General features: G+C 38.3%; 1 long non-coding RNA gene across 1 annotated transcript; it reads left to right on the plus strand.

The window, feature by feature from the left end:
- Positions 1-8699: 8699 nt before the first annotated feature.
- LOC120717882 lies at positions 8700-12571 on the plus strand. Its single transcript, XR_005692285.1, has 4 exons — positions 8700-8835; positions 8933-9014; positions 11243-11557; positions 11634-12571. It is a non-coding gene; the product is annotated as an uncharacterized LOC120717882 (long non-coding RNA).
- The last annotated feature ends 6554 nt before the right edge of the window (positions 12572-19125 follow it).

Here is a 19125-nt window from a genome sequence, read left to right on the forward strand (position 1 = left end):
GCACATGTCATTCATGTCTTTTTATTTGGAAGCAATATGTAGATGCAGCTGCACAAATGAGCAAAGCGAGCATGGATTTTGTGCATCAGCTGTGATTCAGGTAAATAATCCCACCTTTGCAGTGTCATGTTGGGGTTGAACGGCAAACACGGCGAGGCTAACAGAAGAAATCATTTCTTTATTTAAGAGGTGTTGGTTTCTAAGAGAAACAGCAGCATTGTGTCTGAGTTTGAACCACATGGTGCAGCAGGCAACTGAAAACACCAGCTGAGAAAATGAGCGCAAGGAGAAAAAGGAACAAAAACATCAGAGAAGAATATTAGAAGAACAACAGACAGGGAGGCCGTGCTTAAAACCTCGGTCTGTTTTGCATTTCTGGCACATAACAGAGGACTTGAATGTGCAAGAAGACATTTGGATAGGCCTGCAGAGCTCTGGGAGTCTGTTTCGTGGAGGTATTTAAGCAAATTACATGATATGTACATGATAAACACTGTCCTCACAACTGAGCACGAGCAGCTCCGTCCTGTCATCGTGCTGTTTTGGCGCTTTTGGAGTAGTTTAACCTTGCCTGACTTCCAGGGATTTTACAGAAAAGGAGTCACTCCGTCTGAAAGTTATGTTTGAACAATGATTGTGAAAGAAACAAAATTGGTTCCATAGACATAGCTATGTGGTGACATAGGCCTGCAAATTTTGACAGTACTGTTTTTGTCTTGTAACATGGTAGGAGAGAACAGTCCTGATCGCATTTATATTGTTAAAATAAAAGGCAAGCTAAATAATAAAACATCCACCATTCACATCAGCATAATGAAAATGAAATAAAGATGAAGATGTGAAAAGGTGAGACGTTTCAAAGCAATAATACTAAAAAGTACAGCCTTCTTATGATGTAGGATACAGACATGTTGCTTGTTTTCCTGCTAAATTACTAATAAATTAATTTACATTTATTTACAGATTAGTCATGCATTACTTAAGATTACTTACACCTTAATTAAACTGACTTGCAGTTGAATTATTTCTTTGTTTCCAGGTAAAAGTCTGACTTGTTACTCACTTATTCCAGTGTACCTACCTGTTAGTATAATTACATTCTATTTTCAAACAAAATACATTGAAATTCCATTTAATTACAGGGTTCCACACCGTATTACATAATTTCTCAAATGCTAATCCTTTTTTAGAAGACGCCCTCTGAGTATTAATCATTGGATTTCCCAGCTTAATTCAGGTTCAATTCAGGTGTTCTTTCATGAAAAATCCTCAAGGGGACATCACAATCCCAGAATCTGGACTCTTTTATGCTTATGCTTTCGGATGGGAACGACATGGTGAAAATCAGACTGAGGGAAACTACTGGTTAATAAAATACTGTAGTTCATACAAAGCAAACGGGTTTTGGAAATATTAACTTTGGGGCACATTTGGAGAAAGATTTATTGACCTGTATTTTCCTAATCGCAAAAAAGTTTCTACTTAGATGTAAAGATTTCACTCATAAATCAGTGCTAAACTATCTTTGGCTCTACTTTCTTTTAACCACAGAGACCTTCTTAAATATCTCACATCTTCTTTTTCATTTCCTCTCTTTTATTTGCTTTCTTCTTCTTCTGGGATTTTTATCAGCTACAATAAATATCTTCTTTTGATTTTCTTCTTGTCATAAGCCATCATCTTCTCACTGACCCCTCCGTCTCCGCACTCTCCACATACAGCCTCTCTCAATCTATCTAACCTTATCTTAATCTCACCATCTTTTCTCTCTGTCTGTTTACTTGTCCCTTGAGAATCTGCTTCCACTGCTGTTTCTCTCACCCTCCCACTGTTTGGTTTGGACTTGCTCTGCTTTGCTGAAAATTCACAGAAGCAAATGCCCAAGGGTGTACACACACACACACACACACACACACACACACACACACACACACACACACACACACACACACACAAAGTCTTAAAAGTGTTATACCAAACACTGAGTTAGTATTCGATAGGGATCTATGCACCTGGGGAAAATGCAGAATGTTTTAGGGTATTGGCAGAAAATCAGATGTATTAAGCTTCATATTTGTGATCATGAGATTCAGTCATAGTGAATATATTACATCTTTTTTTCCTGGTGTCTAGCAGGGGAAGATGTGTGGGAGAAAATCAGGGGACTGAGTGCACAGTTCTTCAGCCCACGTAACTTTCTTTGCTTGCTGAGTTTCATTCAAGGCAGCGCACATACCTGAAGCACTAAAACATCTCCGTATATCCAGCGCCCTTGTGGAAATATCCAGTAATTATTACCGTGATTCATGGGTTTCGACACATACTTAACGAAGGTGTGTGGGCTTAGCGTTGTGCCACTAGGTTAAACCCAGGGCTTTCAGGGTCACAGAGGCAGTATACTTCATAAAAGAGTGTGTCACCATGGTAACTCATGCTGCAGACCTAACCTGCTTTGGTGCGGGTTAAGTGTGAGATAAGAAACCACTATATATAAACCCTGCTGGAAAATTGCTTCATTCCTAGAAGACCCCATGAACCTCAGTGCACGGATAAGAGGGCCTTTAGATTTTTGAGGCCACTTCAACACTTTGACTCTCCCTGACAAGGATCAATGAGAGGCAGACATTTTCTGCAGTGGGAGCTTTAAAACTTGCTTTGTTTTACCTGCTTTCAGCGAGCAATTTTAAAGCAATTTCATTGTCCTATAGGTCTCCATATAATCACCGTTGTTGGCTATTTTCTGACTTGCTGAACTTATAAATATTTCCATTTGTAAAGGTGTTGGAAGCAAGTTATGAATAAATCCAAATGGTAATCATATATAGTATTATCTATGGATCTTATGCTTAGATGTCGTACCTGTGCTAACATGATTAGTGCCTCAGTGCTGTCTCTCAGTTTTGATAGAATTTCTCAATATCAGCCAACTCTTTTGTCTGCCCGTTGTACATGCCATGCAGGGGCCTGTCCTGTCATGATGGTTCCTTTGGCATGTTTAGGAGCTTTGTGTCAGAGACCTCTATTCGCCTACAGGGTGTAGGTGAATAGAAGTTAATTGCCTGGATCTTCAGGGGACTACTCAAGACTTGTTTACTCTCTGCAGTTTGCAAGTGAAAGGATAAGTTCTATTTAAAAACAATCAGACCTGATTCTCATATCAAACACTCCACTCTAGGATATATTTGCTACATTCTAATATCTACACCACTTGTAGATTATTCTTCTTATGGTAGAATTATTTATTCCAATCATCTTTATTGAGACTCGGCATGTTGAACTGTTGTTGGAAAAGAGACCCTGAATGTTACAGGGTGTCATTAGTGAAGGAGGTAAATTTGAACCTTTGATTCTAAGAAAGGTCTATCTACAAGCTTTAAAAAATATACTCCCTTTTTAATGTGACTGGGTGGGTTTTTTCACCTAAATCACGACAAGACCTAAAAAAAATCTAAATGTCATGAAATGTCACGCGTTATTTCTTTTCGTATGTCAGCTTTATCTGCACTTTTTGAAAGAAGGTTTAAATGTTTTCTCTTACAGATATATGTCCAAATAAAGTTATAGGTTGAAATTGTTTTTTAAGGTCTATGAAAGTATATTTTAAAAGCAGTTACACTGCACATATAAGCTCACATACATAGCTGCACATTGCTAATCTGAATGAAAGTGAACAACACAGAGTCTTACGGGCTTGTGAAAACGTGTTCAACATGTTTCACTGCCAGTGATTCTGAGTTCATGTCAGAGCCACGGTCTTTTGACACTTTCTTCAGTCATTATTTCATTTAAATTCTTTATTACTTCTTTCCAAACTATCATCCTCATTTCTAGCACCCAGTGATTTATTTCCATTAGTGGGGGTTTGGTCAGATTACTACTCACAAATAGATCCCCTGCTCAACAGAGACATAAATATCATAACTCCCATAAAAAACTGTAAGTGATGCATAGCGCTTGATGCACTGATACTGGTGTTGAGCACAAGCAAAGCACCAGTCTTAATGGTCATTTATACAGTTCCATCAAGAGTCAGATCCATTAAGATCTGAATGACTGTGTATGTCATAGCAAATAAAATATGCATGCAACAAACACAGTGGAGGAAATAATTATTTGATCCCCTGCTGAATTTGTAAGTTCACTCACTTGCAAAGAAATGAACAGTCTCTCATTTTTATGGGAGTTTCATTTTAATGCAGAGAGAAAGAATATCAACAAAAAATCTGGAGCAAAAGAAATTATATAAAAGTTTTGAATTGATTTGCATGTTTTTGAGCGAAATAAGTAATTGATCTGCCACAAGACAGCCAGAATTCTGGCTCCCAGCACTGGCTGTGCACCGATACAGCTCACAGATTCCAGTCAATATCATTCAATTGATTACTCAATTTAGATACTTCTGATCACAACTCGTTTTGTGTTATCTTTACAGCCCTGGTTTCAGATCCAGTCCCTGACCTTTTTTGGAGTTTGCATAATCTTCCTGTGTCTGCATGGATTCACTCCAGCTACTCCAGACATGTCCTCCAAACACATCAGGTTAATTAGTGATTGTAAACTGACCATAGATGTGAATGCTTAATTAGCTCTCTTAATATGCAGTGGGTCTACCAGACCCACTGCATATTTAGTATCTTAAAATGTTTAACTTTGTCGCAGTTTCAAGGAGTACAGACCATATTATTAGATATTTTATCTCTGTTCGGGCCCAGCACCTCCTGATCAGGATGATTTTCTAGGTGTCATCCAGGATGAAAAGTTTTTAAAATTACTGGTTCCTTGGAGCCTGCTGTCCAGGCAACCAAAGCCATGTTAACAAGTCCCATGATCAAGAGGCGGGACTAATCAAATTTGACTTGGAAGACCATTCCAGTTTCTTCTTATCAGGATTAGCAGGAAAAACACCTGGACAACATCCAGGTAGGTAGTACTGGGCAAGTCCCCTCACCCACATTGGCTCCAGCTGACCACCACATACCTATTGGGTAAAACCCAAAGGATTAGGGATTAGGACATTTTTTTATGAGAGAGCTGAGGCAGACTTCCTGTATAGGGGTTTTGCAGGCCCTGCAGATTGACAGTGTGATAAATGATAAAGCAGTTCCCAGACAGGCAGAAGGCAAAATATTAGGGAATGTGTGGGATCAGACAGGTGTTGGTGCTTGAAATGGAGCAATGCTGTGTGTGAAAATAGGAAGCAGGATGACAAAACACAGGCATGCTATAAACACACAAATACAAACAAATACACCCCCTCCCGTCCAGTGTGTCAGTGGGACTTAACGCCTTACTATATCTTAAAGTGAGCAGTGCCATATTCCCACATTACACGATGGGAGTCAAGCACCAATTTCCCCTTGTGAGTCACCGGGCGGTTAGCCAGAATCCCTCCAAGGTTGGCTGAAAGTCTTGTTCCATGAACTCCTCCCACATCAGAGTTTTTGCTACAGCTACTTCGAGGGCTACACTCAGCTTTCATAGTTTTCTTACATACAACATATACATGAGCACTTTGGAAAACCTTAGTTTCAGTTTCCGAGGATTTTGATGTGATTACTGGCCAGATTTTACACACTTCAAACATATTTATTTCATTCATATTTCATGAACTGATTCTGGGCATAGATGTGCTTTATACATAAAGGTGCTGAGACAATAGGTCATCTGCATTCATGCAGTAAAGTGATATTTACACTATTTACACTATCACCTGAAGCAAATTGTCAACTCCAGAGAGGGATTGACTTATAAATGCAGTTATGTTGGGGAGTTGGCCCTCAGGATACAGCATGTCTCAAACTGTAACATGAGGAAAATCCCAAGTCAAACTTTGAAACAATCGTTTCACACTGGGCAGGTCTGAACTTTCTGAACAATGTTTTTTTTTTTGCCATCACTTAAGTTTGGTGTCAAAAACATTGAGACAAAAATACTGGGTGCATGGTGCTTTACTGTATGAAGGCATGATTCGGCAAAAAACAACTTTAAAGCCAAAATTCCTTCTCTCTGCTCAAACGTGTTCATTGCATCTGCAACAAAAGCTGCCTCTTTGGCATTTGCTATTAACTCCATTGCATAATGCATGTTACTAACTGTTCTCTTCTTTTGGTTTATGGATGTTTGGTGTATGCTGCCATGATTAGAGGGAATTTTAAGGCCTTTGCTATAATTTTCAGTTAGATTTTCTAAGTACATCGGTAAACTCATTCAGGTGAGGATACGTTTTGCCTTGGTGTGAGTGCGAGCTGAAACATGCCAGTGCTCATTAAGTAGCTGTGAATCAGTGAGTAAAGGTATTACAATATCAGACAGGCTGCTACTTGGTTGGTGTTAAATAAAAAAGCCTGATAAATGATATTTAACTTAACCCTTTTTATTATAACATGAAACAAAGTGGAAAAAATGAAAAATGAGTCCTTTGGATACTCTGCATCAACTTCTACAGCCTGTCTTTGTTAAGCTCTAGTAAGCAGGTTAGCTTGCTAACTAGCTTCCAGTGTTCTTCCTTTACTGGCATGACAACCATTAAAATAAAACCTTTCTATATTATAACTCCAGAGTCTCTGCTGTCAGCTCACTTTTACATTGTCTGGGTCTGTGCAGCTGCAAGACGTTCTGCTGCAACACCCCCAAAAGCCCCAGCTGTCTTCATCTCCAAGCTGTCTGAGATGCTTACCTTTGTATGTCTGACGCCCTCCATACTCCTTCTTGTGAATTTTATATTTCACATCTATACTGACTCTCACAACTACCCTTTGCTGCAGAAATGTCACTTAGACTGCTTTAGCATTGGTCACCATGTTTAAGACCCCAAAGATCACACACTGGAAGGATATAGCCCCTTCCGACCTGCACTATATTGACCTCGTTGTCTCTGATCATCATGCCATCTTTTTCTCTGTTACTGTTCTCCCGCCCAGTGTCAGGTGTATCATCGCATACAGGAACATAAAGTCTCTCGCAAGTCACTGGGCTTGGCTTGACCTCTGACCCTCCAGAGCACAATGTGGAAGGCGTAGTGGCACGCTACGGTTCTGTGTTGTCTCTGTGCCTTGACTCTGTGGTCCCTTTAAAATCACAACAAATCCAAAATCTCAAACTCCCATCTTCATCCTGCTCTCAATTCCCAATATGAAGGCCTTTGGTTTGGGTTAAATGCACCTTCATCCACAGAAACTATACAAAAAAAAACTAGTTTATAGGTGTTATTAATGAATATGCTCAAGGCTGAAACTTCCCCTCATGTTTGCTTTCCTGTCTCAAAGTGTTCTGTTTACTGAACTTTTAAAACATTCGTTTTCACTTCATAAAAAAAAAATGTATGCGTGTCCTTAATTTAAATAGATGGAATGTATTAATATAGCACTTTGCTCATCTCATCCATGATGGCTGACACTAGAATCTCGTGGCCAAGATTCCAGCTCAAGTTATGAAAGCTCAAAAGGATTTAGACAAAGACAAACCCTGATCTCAAAATAAAACAAAGACACTTGCCACATATTGAGGAAAAAAGACATGATGAGTCTTTGTCAGCGCTGTGGTGAAAATCGCCTGAAATGCATTTGTTTTCCGGCACATTTCTTCACTCTTCTTCCAGAGAATAACGGTTTACATTTAAATGGGTCATAGCGATACAGACATTACAAAATCCTTCAAACTTAAATCAAACCACATGATTGTAACAAAACAGTGTCTCCTGCTATGAGGGAAAAAAGTAAGGTGTGTTGACTGTACTGTCTTTTGCTCTGTCCAGTTCACCAGTCGCTATATGTGGTGTAAATAGTTACGCCACATATAGTCTTCTCTGTCATTTCCATTTCTAAAGGATAGAAGTTATTAACAATCATTCAAGATCAGGTCTCTGGATAGATCAGACCTTGTGAAAATATGAGTTTCTTTTGTCTGATGCTTGGTGACATACATGTACATCCTAAACGTAATTATTTGTAATCACCAAGATTATTAACTGAAACTAAAACCAGAGGTGAAACAGCATTTAGTTAAGTAAATTGAAATAAAGTAGAAAAATAAAATAGTAAAGTAGTAAAATAAAATAACTAAAAACTAAAAAAAAAAGTAGGAAATATTTCCTTCAAGTATCACAACTTCCTCGATGAAGCATTGATAGACACGATGTTGTGAGACTGGATGTTTACAAGTCTGCGATTCGACTGCTTTTAAAAGGTTCACTGTTTTTATTGTAATACCTGTGCTTATTTTCTTTTGCCTCTGACATATCCTCCAAACATTAATAAAGTTATAAGGCGAGTAAACACGTGAGTTTGAGAAAATACCATTAGCCAATGATATGTTTAGGGGAAAACATGATATAGCTCTGCATCCAGCTGGTGAGCTGTCCAGAGTGACCTGTCCCCCGCCTTTTGCCCCATGGTAGCTGGGAAGCTGATAAGCATAAGTGAGAGCAAATGGATGGATGTATGGATGGATGGACACTTAAACACATAAGCACTCCTGCATTTGCTCAATTACGTGGGGATTTGATATATTATCATTCAATCAATCAATGAATCACAAAAGAAGGGTAAAGCCAACCAGTTCAAAAAAGATGACTGAAAACTAAATAAACTAACTGTAAGAGTTAGTATTAAATTTGTTCCCCTAGGTTGTTTTCTTAAGAAGAGAAAACTCAGTTTGTTGGAGCAGGGCATGTCTGTTCATGTTGCTGAGTAAATATGATACCCTAAGCTGAAGTGTCTTAACAGCAGAGAATGAGGCACTGTGTGTTCTTTCATTCTGCCCGTGTGCTCTGACACCATAAAACAGAGTCAAACTAAACGCCACAGACATCTACAGTGGATCAAAGACAGCAGGGTGGTACGTATAGATAGACTTGTTTTAGCCCATGTAGTAGCTCTCTGTGCTTGGCTTTTATCTGATTCCTCTAATGTAAAAAACATTGATTTTCATGCAGGTTAAAATGATGGCTTTCTTATTTACTGAATGGAGACATGTTACTGCCTTGGTTTCTATTTTCTGGCTAGCTGCAGCAGAAGGTAAGTCTTTGTTTTGAGTTTTGAGTTTTGAACAGTGCTTAAAAAGAAGTCCTCACGGGAACTTTTCTTCTTTTTTTTTTGAAGACAGTATAAAAGCCTTCCACCTCCAACTGAGGTAGTAAACTTTACTCCATAATATTTGTCTCTAAGTCAGTTTCCTGTATTTCTGGTAAACTATACCAAACTGGTCTTCTTGCCAGTGAATACAATAAAAATGACCCAATAACTGAGGACGGTATTTATCAAAGGTGTGATCGACCTAATCCCATTCATGCTGTTGATATTGCGGAAAATACTTTCCTGGCATATGGAGGCATTTTGATAACCATGTCTGGAAGAAGAAGAGCATCATCTGCAGATTAGCAACTAACTTGACGGCTGACAGTTTTTACGATGTCCTGTAAAATCTGGATCGTAACATTATATGTTCCTTAGAAGTATAAGTGAATGCAACTTTTCTGCAGAGCCTCAAGAACTGACAGTAGTTAGCTAAGCTTAGCATGATGCCGATAAAACACAGTTAAACAAAGCTAGTCTGACACATGGTAACGTTCTGCAATTACAACAAACAAGAAAAAATAAATAAATAAATAAACTAAGTGTAAAATTGTGTCTCTGGGACATCAGCCGAGTACATTTTTGTGATCTAATATCAACATAAAGTCTCTATCGTGCCTTTTAGTGACAATAATGAATATGTTAGGTTTCAGATGAACAAGATTCGAATGCAGGATTCAAAGAAAAACTCTATTCAGGTTGTCAGGAGTCCAGAACAGAAATCCAGAATGAGCCAAAACAAACATCAAGCAAGGATGGATACGCTGATGCTCTGACAAGGGCTGAAGAGAGACGACTATTTAAACACAATGAGGGCTAATCAGGGGAATGGGACACAGCTGGAAGAAAACTAGACACAATATAGTCATAAAGACCAAACATAAGTGAAATTAAAAGTAAGATACACAAATGCACAAAGTAAAACAGAAAATACCAGGGGAATTACACACAAAGACAAGAAACCTCAAGCAGAGAAGACCCAGGGGCAGACTAGACTTATAAACTGAAATGCAAGAAAAACACAAGAAACCAGATATAAATAACTCCAAGATTAGCAATTCAAAATAATGTAAAATATTAATAATATGAAAACTCAGCTTAATGATAAAAAATCAAAAACTAGAGCTTGACATTTTATTTATTTATTTTTACAGTTTTTAGTGGGTGGATATTATCTGTTTCACATTATCGACTAACAATTAATAAATTCAAATTTTAAAAAATGAGAATGAGACGAGAGAAACACCCTTCAGCCATGTTATGAGTGTTGATGTTTGTCCATCAGAGGGCACTCAGCAACGTCCCTGTTAGCAGTACATGAGCGCAAGTAAATAAGTTAATACACAAAGGAAATGTTTGGAGAGTCTGTGTCTGAAAAGAAAAGGAATTACTGAATGACAAATCACCAAAAATCAGTATTTGGAACAGCTAAAAGACAATTAAAAACTATTAATAACAAAAATCAAAAGAATAAAGTAAATAAAACTAAAATTACCAGAAAAAAACCCACATTCTGTCATCCTGTGCACTCAGTCAGCAGCTGATTTATTAACTTAGCATCAAAACAAGGAAAATCCAGTTGTGTTTAGTAGCCATTCAACAACTCTATTCCTTCAGCTGCTTATTTTATAGTTTATAGTTTTTATTACTTTTAACAGGGACATGTAATAAAGAGGTATCTGTTCCTTATCTGTGCTAAGCTAAGCTAACAGCCTGCTGGTCTCAGCTATCCTGGTACAAACTTAAAACAAGAAAGTGGCTTAAATTTAGCATTTACAAAGTCACAATCCTAAATCTTGTTTCCAGGCAATACTTGGATACATTTTCCTGAAATCCAATTAAACTCTAATCCAGACAGTGAATTCCCACTGAAGACTATTTCTAGTAAATATTTTCATTATAAATAAGCACTCTTTTAAGGATGACAATTATTAACTAATTAAAACATTGCTCCTGTTAGCATATTGAGCTAAAACATGGTAAATGGTAAATGGCCTGTATTTATATAGCGCGTTACTAGTCCCTAAGGACCCCAAAGCGCTTTACATATCCAGTCATCCACCCATTCACACACACATTCACACACTGGCTAAAACATGACTAAAAACGTTCAAGTATGTAACTTGAACAACTGATAACACTATGTCCTCTCTCTCCCTTTGGTATTTCAGCCAACCAGAAAATAGAGTTGAAGACTTTGCCCAACATCACAGCACAACTTGGACAAAATGTGACACTGACATGTGAAACCAACTTAGATTCATCAAGTATTAAGCACTTGTCCTGGTTATTTCCTAGTAAAAATCAATCTATGTGTCAATATGATTATGGAAACACTGTGCTTGAGAACAGATGTGAAGTAATAAATGGGACTTCACTCGTCCTGAAACTCATCAACGTAAGCCCAGCTGATCAGGGATCATACATGTGCAAGCTACGCTCCAAAGTGGGAACACGAGAAAATAACTCTACTGTTACAGTCCAAGGTGAGCTCACTTTAAATAGGTGGTAACAAATTTGTGATTTATTTTTATTCATTCTAAGAGCCTTTTGTCTTTACAGAGTCTTCCACAAGTTCTCCAGAGGACATCTCCATGACTCTCGGTCAACCGGAAACTCCTGGAGCTCACAAAACAAATTCAGGGTCAGGAAATTTGGTGCAGTCGATGTATATAATGGTGGGAATCATCATAGTGAATCTTATTATGTATTGTTAATGGAACAAAAGTGTCCATTTCAGAATTTTATATGACTCATTTTTAATGTGAACAGCTATAAGTTGCAGGTGGTCGTGCCCCGGAAGCTCAAAAAGAGAATTTCTGAAATTCTTAGCAAATCTTTATCTTGAGAGAAGGATTGTAAAATCACCGTTTAACTTAAATCTGGACTAATGAAGTGCTGAATGTCTTCATTTAAAAATCACAGCACTGATTGCTGAAAACTCCCCACTTGATGGCAGCACAGCATTTTCTTTCCCTTGTCATGTGAAGCAGAGGCACAGTACACTTGAGCATTCGGCAGGAGCAGACTGAATAACTTTTATCACAAGTATCTAATTATTCCAGAAAACATGAACAGGTGAATTCACAGGCAGAAAAATCTCCACACTGCAGAAAATCCAGCTTCATTTTCACTCTTGTTTTACTGGCAGTTTGATGCTGACTGTGAAAAGGAGGTTTGTATGTCACACCGCCACAGTCACATTTACTCAAATACTGCATAGAATTATTTGCTTGTCTGTTAAAAGTCATAATGTTATGTTATCATTTTTTATTTCCATATTACATTCAGCTCACAGTAAATGTGTAGTGATATGTACTCTAAGCTAATGTGCAGTGGATGATGTTGAGTCTTGCTTGGACACTGGATTTAGTGGGACTTGTATATAGGGTTGGAACTTTTTTTACCATTTTTATTATACTACGCTTAAAAAAACATGAAATGCTGTAAATGTGATGAACAATGTGTAAACCTTTTGAGAATAAAGCAACTAAACACCCCCCTGGTACATCAGCATATTTGACTTGACATACACTCCGACTGTGGGTGTACATCTGCTGCTGCGACGCACGTGTTTGCTCTGCTATCGTGTGACTGCATGCGAGAGGTTTGTTTTGTCTTACGGGTTTCTCTGCTTGGTGGGAAAAGACAGAAAGAGCATTCTGTTTTCAAGCTTTTTATCTTAATTTCTTTTCTTCCTTCGACTTTTAGCACAAGAGCAGGAGTTTCCACTGGAATCGGATGAGTCTCAACAAATAACAAAAATCCATTAACATAATATCAGCAGTCAGTGAGGAATGTTACATTCTGAGAAGTTACATAAATAATAAAAAAAAAGTAAATATGCTTCACAAAAACTCTCAATCCCAGGGCAGATATGTCAAAATAATAAGAGCTGATGCTGAGCAGACACGCAGCACAGATTAGTTTCAGAGGGGAGAACACAGGCAAGAGATAAAAGGCTTACTTAAGATCAATGAGACAGCAAAGCAGGCAGTAGAACTTTTCAATAAGTGCGAGTGTGTGAACACGTGCGTGTGTCTGATCAGGTACTCAGTGAATACAATCTATAGCTTTCATTTACGTCTAATTTTTCAATGGCACACTTTGGGAAATGCAAACACAGCTGTGGATCAGCATGCAGCAGCGCTGTGTGTTCTTTAATCTACAGACTGAATTTGTGGAAGGCTCACAGAGGCAGAGGGAGAGTAGCTTAGGGAAGAGCCGGAGTCAAAGGGAATGGTTTCATGGAAAAAAAACACAACAACAATTCTGATGAACGCAGATTAGTGTCAAACAAACTTTAAACATGTAAACTGCCTTATGCATTTCTCGTGAACCAGTTAGGTGCTGGTGTGTGGGAAAAAACTTAAAAAACTGCTCTTTCAGAGGGGTGTTCAGGCTTCACCTCACGAAAATCACACAAATGATGTTGTTTTTGTGTGCGTGTGTGTGTTTGTTTTTATAATAGAGGTGCAAAGAACAATGTGTTGTTCACTTAAAAGAGTTTTAATTTTTTATTTAATGTTAATGTTTTATATTTACCCGCTGTTATTATCAGGAACATTTATATGCAAATGTATGTTCTCAGTCAGGGGAAGCTTGCTGGCATTTAGGCTGAATGTCCAGATACACAGAAAATTATAAATGTCATGTGTAGGTGTGTGTTTGCAACACGCCGCAATCCACAAAGTCATGAATGATGATCATCAAGCGATCGATAGATAGATAGATAGATAGATAGATAGATAGATAGATCGATCAAGCATTTAAAGTACTTTTTAGTCACAGTAATTTAACATAGTAACAGCATTAACTTACTATACTATTTTTAGTAGCAGTATATAAGTTGCTGCTGCTATAAACCAAACAGTTCCTACCGCTGCAGGTTCAAGTCACTGTCAGGCATCCACAGAGTGGTTTTCAGTGACTATCTTTTCTCTTTCTGAGAGCAGCAGTCACAGTAAATTGTTAGATTAAAAAACTGCAGGCGACATGCTGGACATCTCCAACTACTCAATGAAGTAACCACCATTCATGTGCACGTTCTTTGCACCCTGTTGTCTGCAAACTCATGTGGTGGGCAGCATAATATCGGATCACAGCTGCTTGCAGAATGAAAGGAGAAAAAAGCCAGTAAACCAAATTTGCTTTTAGCAGCAGTGCTTACGGTCAGCTCCAGCAGACCTTTAGAAACTGTGAGATTACTCTTTGGGTTTGCAAAACACAACAAGATTAATTTGATTGTCTCACTATCAGGTAGAACTCAGTTTCCATGGTGATGCAAAGGCACTCAAGTCATGAGAGAAGTATATTGCTATTTCTCTAATTCGTTCCTTTTCATCTTTTGCTGCAGATGAATGAAGCCTTCTGAAAGCCCAGCAATTACATATGCTTGAAAAGCTCTTAAATTCAAGGAGCAGTATTTGAGCAAACAAAGGTGAAGCTCATACAAGTCTGGGCATTATTTGTAAGAGGATCAGTTACATTTACTTATACAAAGTCAGGTGTAGTTTAAGAGTCAGGCTGTACACAGTGCTAGGAAAAATACAAGGATTATGGCTTTGTATAGGGTATAAAACTGTATTTTCTCTAACCTGTCGACGCTTGATCTTTTATTTTCACTTTCTTGCACTTTGCTGAAAACAATCGACAGCAATGCAATTTAAACTTCATCACATAAAATAACACTAACGGTGGAGCTGTTTGATGGGAGGTTGACCTCTTTTTGAAATTAGTTCCCTTTCAGTGCAGTGGAGGTGAACCACCCCCTATTGATAAACATCCTTAGCTTTTCATTGGCTGGAAGTTTCACGTCTCTAAAGTACTTTGGGTCATCTTGTGTTGTTTAAATGTGCTAAAAGCTATAAATAAAATAGACATCACAGTCATCACACAAGACTTCATACAGTGTTCAAAGTGTATGTTTGTGGCTTTTTTCATTTCCCAAATATAATATATTTAACACAATTTAGTGGGTTACAGACTGAACTTAGAAGATCGAAACACAGTATCGATCCTGCGCTTGTATCAATCTAAAACCTATACCAGTGTTGATATTGATACCACTGATACTTGGATTGATCCATCTCCATCTACTGGGGCAAAAAAAAAATGTGGCCCACATGAAACTACCAAAAGTTATAGTTCCTTATATATCCACTTGAGCCTGTCTCCTAAAGTGAGTGAATACAGAGTAATTACATCAACAATTAAGGGCCTGACGACTCTGAGTGACAAGTGTGTGCTGTTTCATCCTATTCGGCTGTACTAAAAGAACCTCTGTGGAGTCCGTTATTCAGTTTTCTCTGTAATTACTTTTTGTTTTAAGCCTGTTTTATGTTAGCTAAAATTAACATCCTTCAATAATATCTCTTTTTTCCTTGAATTATGGATGCACTTTACTAATCGAGCGAGCCACCTACGCTTGCGTTGACTTGACTGTCAACATGCTCGATAAAAGCTTTGTTCGTTTTTTACTTTAGCTGATGTCTGACTTGACTGTTAGTCATATTCAGTTATTCTAACAGCAATAAATATTCGAATGCTATTTTTAAAAACAAAAACAAATTCCCAAAATAACTGTTTCCAAAGCATTCTTGTCAAATGTTACCTGTCAGAAGGAGAAAATAAGATCCAGATGGGCAACCCAACTCCCAAATTTTCTAATTCAAATATTGTAGTGGATAGTATCTGATGTAGCAAATCTAAAAGAACTACACCTGTCAGTTTAATTCTAAAGTCATTAATAACTTGAACCAAAGCTGTTTTGGGGGGGGTTTTCTTGTCAAGCCAAAAAAAGACCAGACTGATTTTGATCATGTTTGCTGTTGTAAGCAAAGTGGCCATGTAACCTTCTCCCAGACTGCCTCGTTTTTTGGGTGTTTTTTTGTTGTTGTTGTTTGTTTGTTTTTTCAATAAAGAAACAGGAGATTAGAAACCAATCTGTACCACTAGCAGCCGGATGTAGGCTAGACTTCTTTACAAGTGGCTTTACAAAAGAGGATTCCAGCTAACTCTGGGTAGCTCCCCAACTGGGTCTAGAGAGTATTTTAAATTCAGGGAATTTAAAATAGAAAGTAGCTCGTCCACAGAAGGACTGGTAGCTCCCCTTACGATAAGGGTTCAGATCGCGCGAACAGGTGTGAAATGTGTGTGTTTAGTTAGTTTGTTTGTTTGCTTGTTTTAATCAATTTTAAATCATGCTTTTTATTTGTTTTTGTCTCTAATGTCTTTGTAAAGCACTTTGAATCACCTTGTTGTTGAATTGTGCTATACAAATAAATTTGCCTTGCCTTGCCTTGCCTAACAGGAGATTAAAGGTGTGGCAGAAAAATACCAGTTTATACTTACAGAGGTGTACTTACAGATGTTAGCTACATTTTCTAGCTATCTATCTAATAAGTTGTTACAAAGTTACTAAGTTGCTAAAGCTACAGCCCCATAGACAGAGGCTCCATCATTATAAACATTAGCTGCTGATGTGTTGGTTATTTTTCAAAAATTGATCTAAATCATTCACAGTCAGCTTGTGTTATCATATATTAGCCCGATGTTGCTTCACCCTACGTCATGGGCACAGTCAGGGCTGCTTAGAGGTGCTGAAGTGACAACATTTGATGACATGACAATGGTCGCTGGACTGGTTGAACCCAGATCTGAGCCCACAGCCCCTCCTTTATCCTGATTCTTAGAATAGCACGCTTCTCCAGGAGCGTCAGTGGTGCATGTTATTTACTCTCTCTCTCTCCCAAGAGATCACAGACTGTTCACAATCACTCAAACGTTGTGGTATTTCTTAACATCTAAACATTGCGCTTGAGCAAACCATTTGCATGGAACAAGGAAGTCATGTACCTCCTAAAAACATATTTATTTTAGTTCTGACTGCATCAGCACCTGTCTCTCTACATCATCAGTCATGAAATATTGAAGGTATATTCAGACAGGTGGAAAATTAAAGTGCCAGATTTCAGGCCTGAATTTTCAAAACCGCAACAGTAAGACAACCAAATCTACAGTACTTTCAGTACTAATTAAATTACCTTTGCCTTTCGAATGCACAGAAATATCACAGTTCTCTATTATCTATCTCAGACTCTATTTTGTTAACAGCTTTACGGTCCAGGATAGCGAAGGCGAGGTACACCATATATGAGTTGCCAGTCTATCATAGGGCTAACAGAGTGTAAGACATCCTTTTCCTCATCTCCTCCCACGGCCAATTTAGAATCAACAATTAATCCATTTGTTCATTCACTGTGTGTTTGGACTGTGGGAGGAAACTGGAGCACCTAGGAAAAACCCACGCAGGAACACGGAACATCTAAAGGTTGAAAAAAAAATGATGAGATGTTGAACTCCATTTAACTCCTCCAGTTTTAGGATAGTGATCATGAACCACTTTCATGGCTCATGGATACACTTGAAAACATTTTTACTGGGTCGTCATAGTTGCATAAGCAAACAGGTCTAGATGTACGCTGTTTTTAATGTGCATCAATTCAACTACAGAACAGAACATTTTAACTTTGGTGGCTAAAAAAAAATCCATTTGACAATGATTGCAGGTGATATTTTTTTATGAGTCACGGTGGAAATTTTGACATAGAGGTGAACATAATGCATCATCAGTAAAATGCTTTCGCCTGCAATTAAAAAGATAAGTGGAGCACAGCTGCAGGGCACTTATTTTATGTAAACGGTGGTTGCTCAGGCTCCTCCCCTTTTTTCCGTCTGTGGAAGAATCCATAACTTACACTTGCTGCACAAATTACAGGCCTACAGAGAGCAATGCGGGGGGAATGGCAACACCAGCAACATAACACAAACTCTAATAGCTATTCTGCGCATTGCGCGGGACTCATCCAGTGACATTAACTGGCTTGATCGGGGAACGGGAATGTGTTGCGTGTCTGTACAAGTGCACGCATAAAGTTTCTCTTCCTCTCAGAGTACTTTGTCTCCCTATTGCTTAAATTGTCTTCAAAATTGAGCACAAATCACGGGTTCAAAATGTGTAAGGCAATGACCTTAATTTCAAAGATGAAAAAAAACAAACATTGCAACTGACTTTAAAAAATGTTGTTAAATCTTTGTGGAAACCAAAAACTGGAACGTTACTATACTTGTGGTGACCACCAGGCCTTATGGCGACAAAATGCCTGTGCCCTTGAGTTTGAAGGCATTTTTGAGACTCAAAATGTGGTTTTAGTGTCAGGGTTACAATTAGCTTATGGTTAGGGTTGGGCTAATGGTTAGGGTTATGCATTCATTTTTGATAGTTAGGGTTAGGGTAAGTGGATAGGGAAAGCATTATGTCAATTAGATGTTCCTAAGACCAGTCTGTATGAAAATGTGATTTTTTAAAGTATGCTAACTTTACTGGAAAACTTCATTTAGAATTTCAATTACTCATCCTCCTATCTTTGCAAACACAGTACACTGCATATAATACACCTTGAAAGCATGTAAAATATAATTCAGGCAATTACTGTAGATAAATTATTTACCATTCAAGGAATTTGTACCTGCAGAGGTTTGAGGAAGAAACAAAACAGAATGGCAGTAATGCTAAAGTAAGCTGATGACCTTAAATGAACACACAGAATTCATTGTGTGATTCTGAGTCAGTCGGTCGACTGGTCACTGGTCACATTACTATCCATTATCTCGCTGCATTACACAGTCAAACAAAGCCTCGGGTCACGTGTCCTGGAACCCAAACACAGACTCCAACCACTACACCTTCTCAACGAGGTTCACGACACTCGAGAGTTTTCACACTTGTGCTTTGAAAACAGAGGGTCAGTGTGTGTATGTATGGGTGGGTGGGTGGGTGCTTTCCTGTGTGTTTGCAGAGTGCAGCCGGCAGCCCAGTGACATTAGGACCTAAACTGGAAAAATCAGCCAGAAGTTGAGAACAGCTGAACTGAGCGGTGAAGAGACACGTGTCAATGTCTGTGTGCGCCATAGCATCAATCCCCAAGAGCTACACAGCTTTAAAAAAAGAAATGATTTTATAGATAGTAATCACTCAGTATGTGATTATATT

This window comes from Simochromis diagramma, unplaced genomic scaffold (genome assembly GCF_900408965.1).
Source record: "Simochromis diagramma unplaced genomic scaffold, fSimDia1.1 OVJJ01000510.1, whole genome shotgun sequence".
In the NCBI taxonomy this organism is placed as follows: Eukaryota; Metazoa; Chordata; class Actinopteri; order Cichliformes; family Cichlidae; genus Simochromis; species Simochromis diagramma.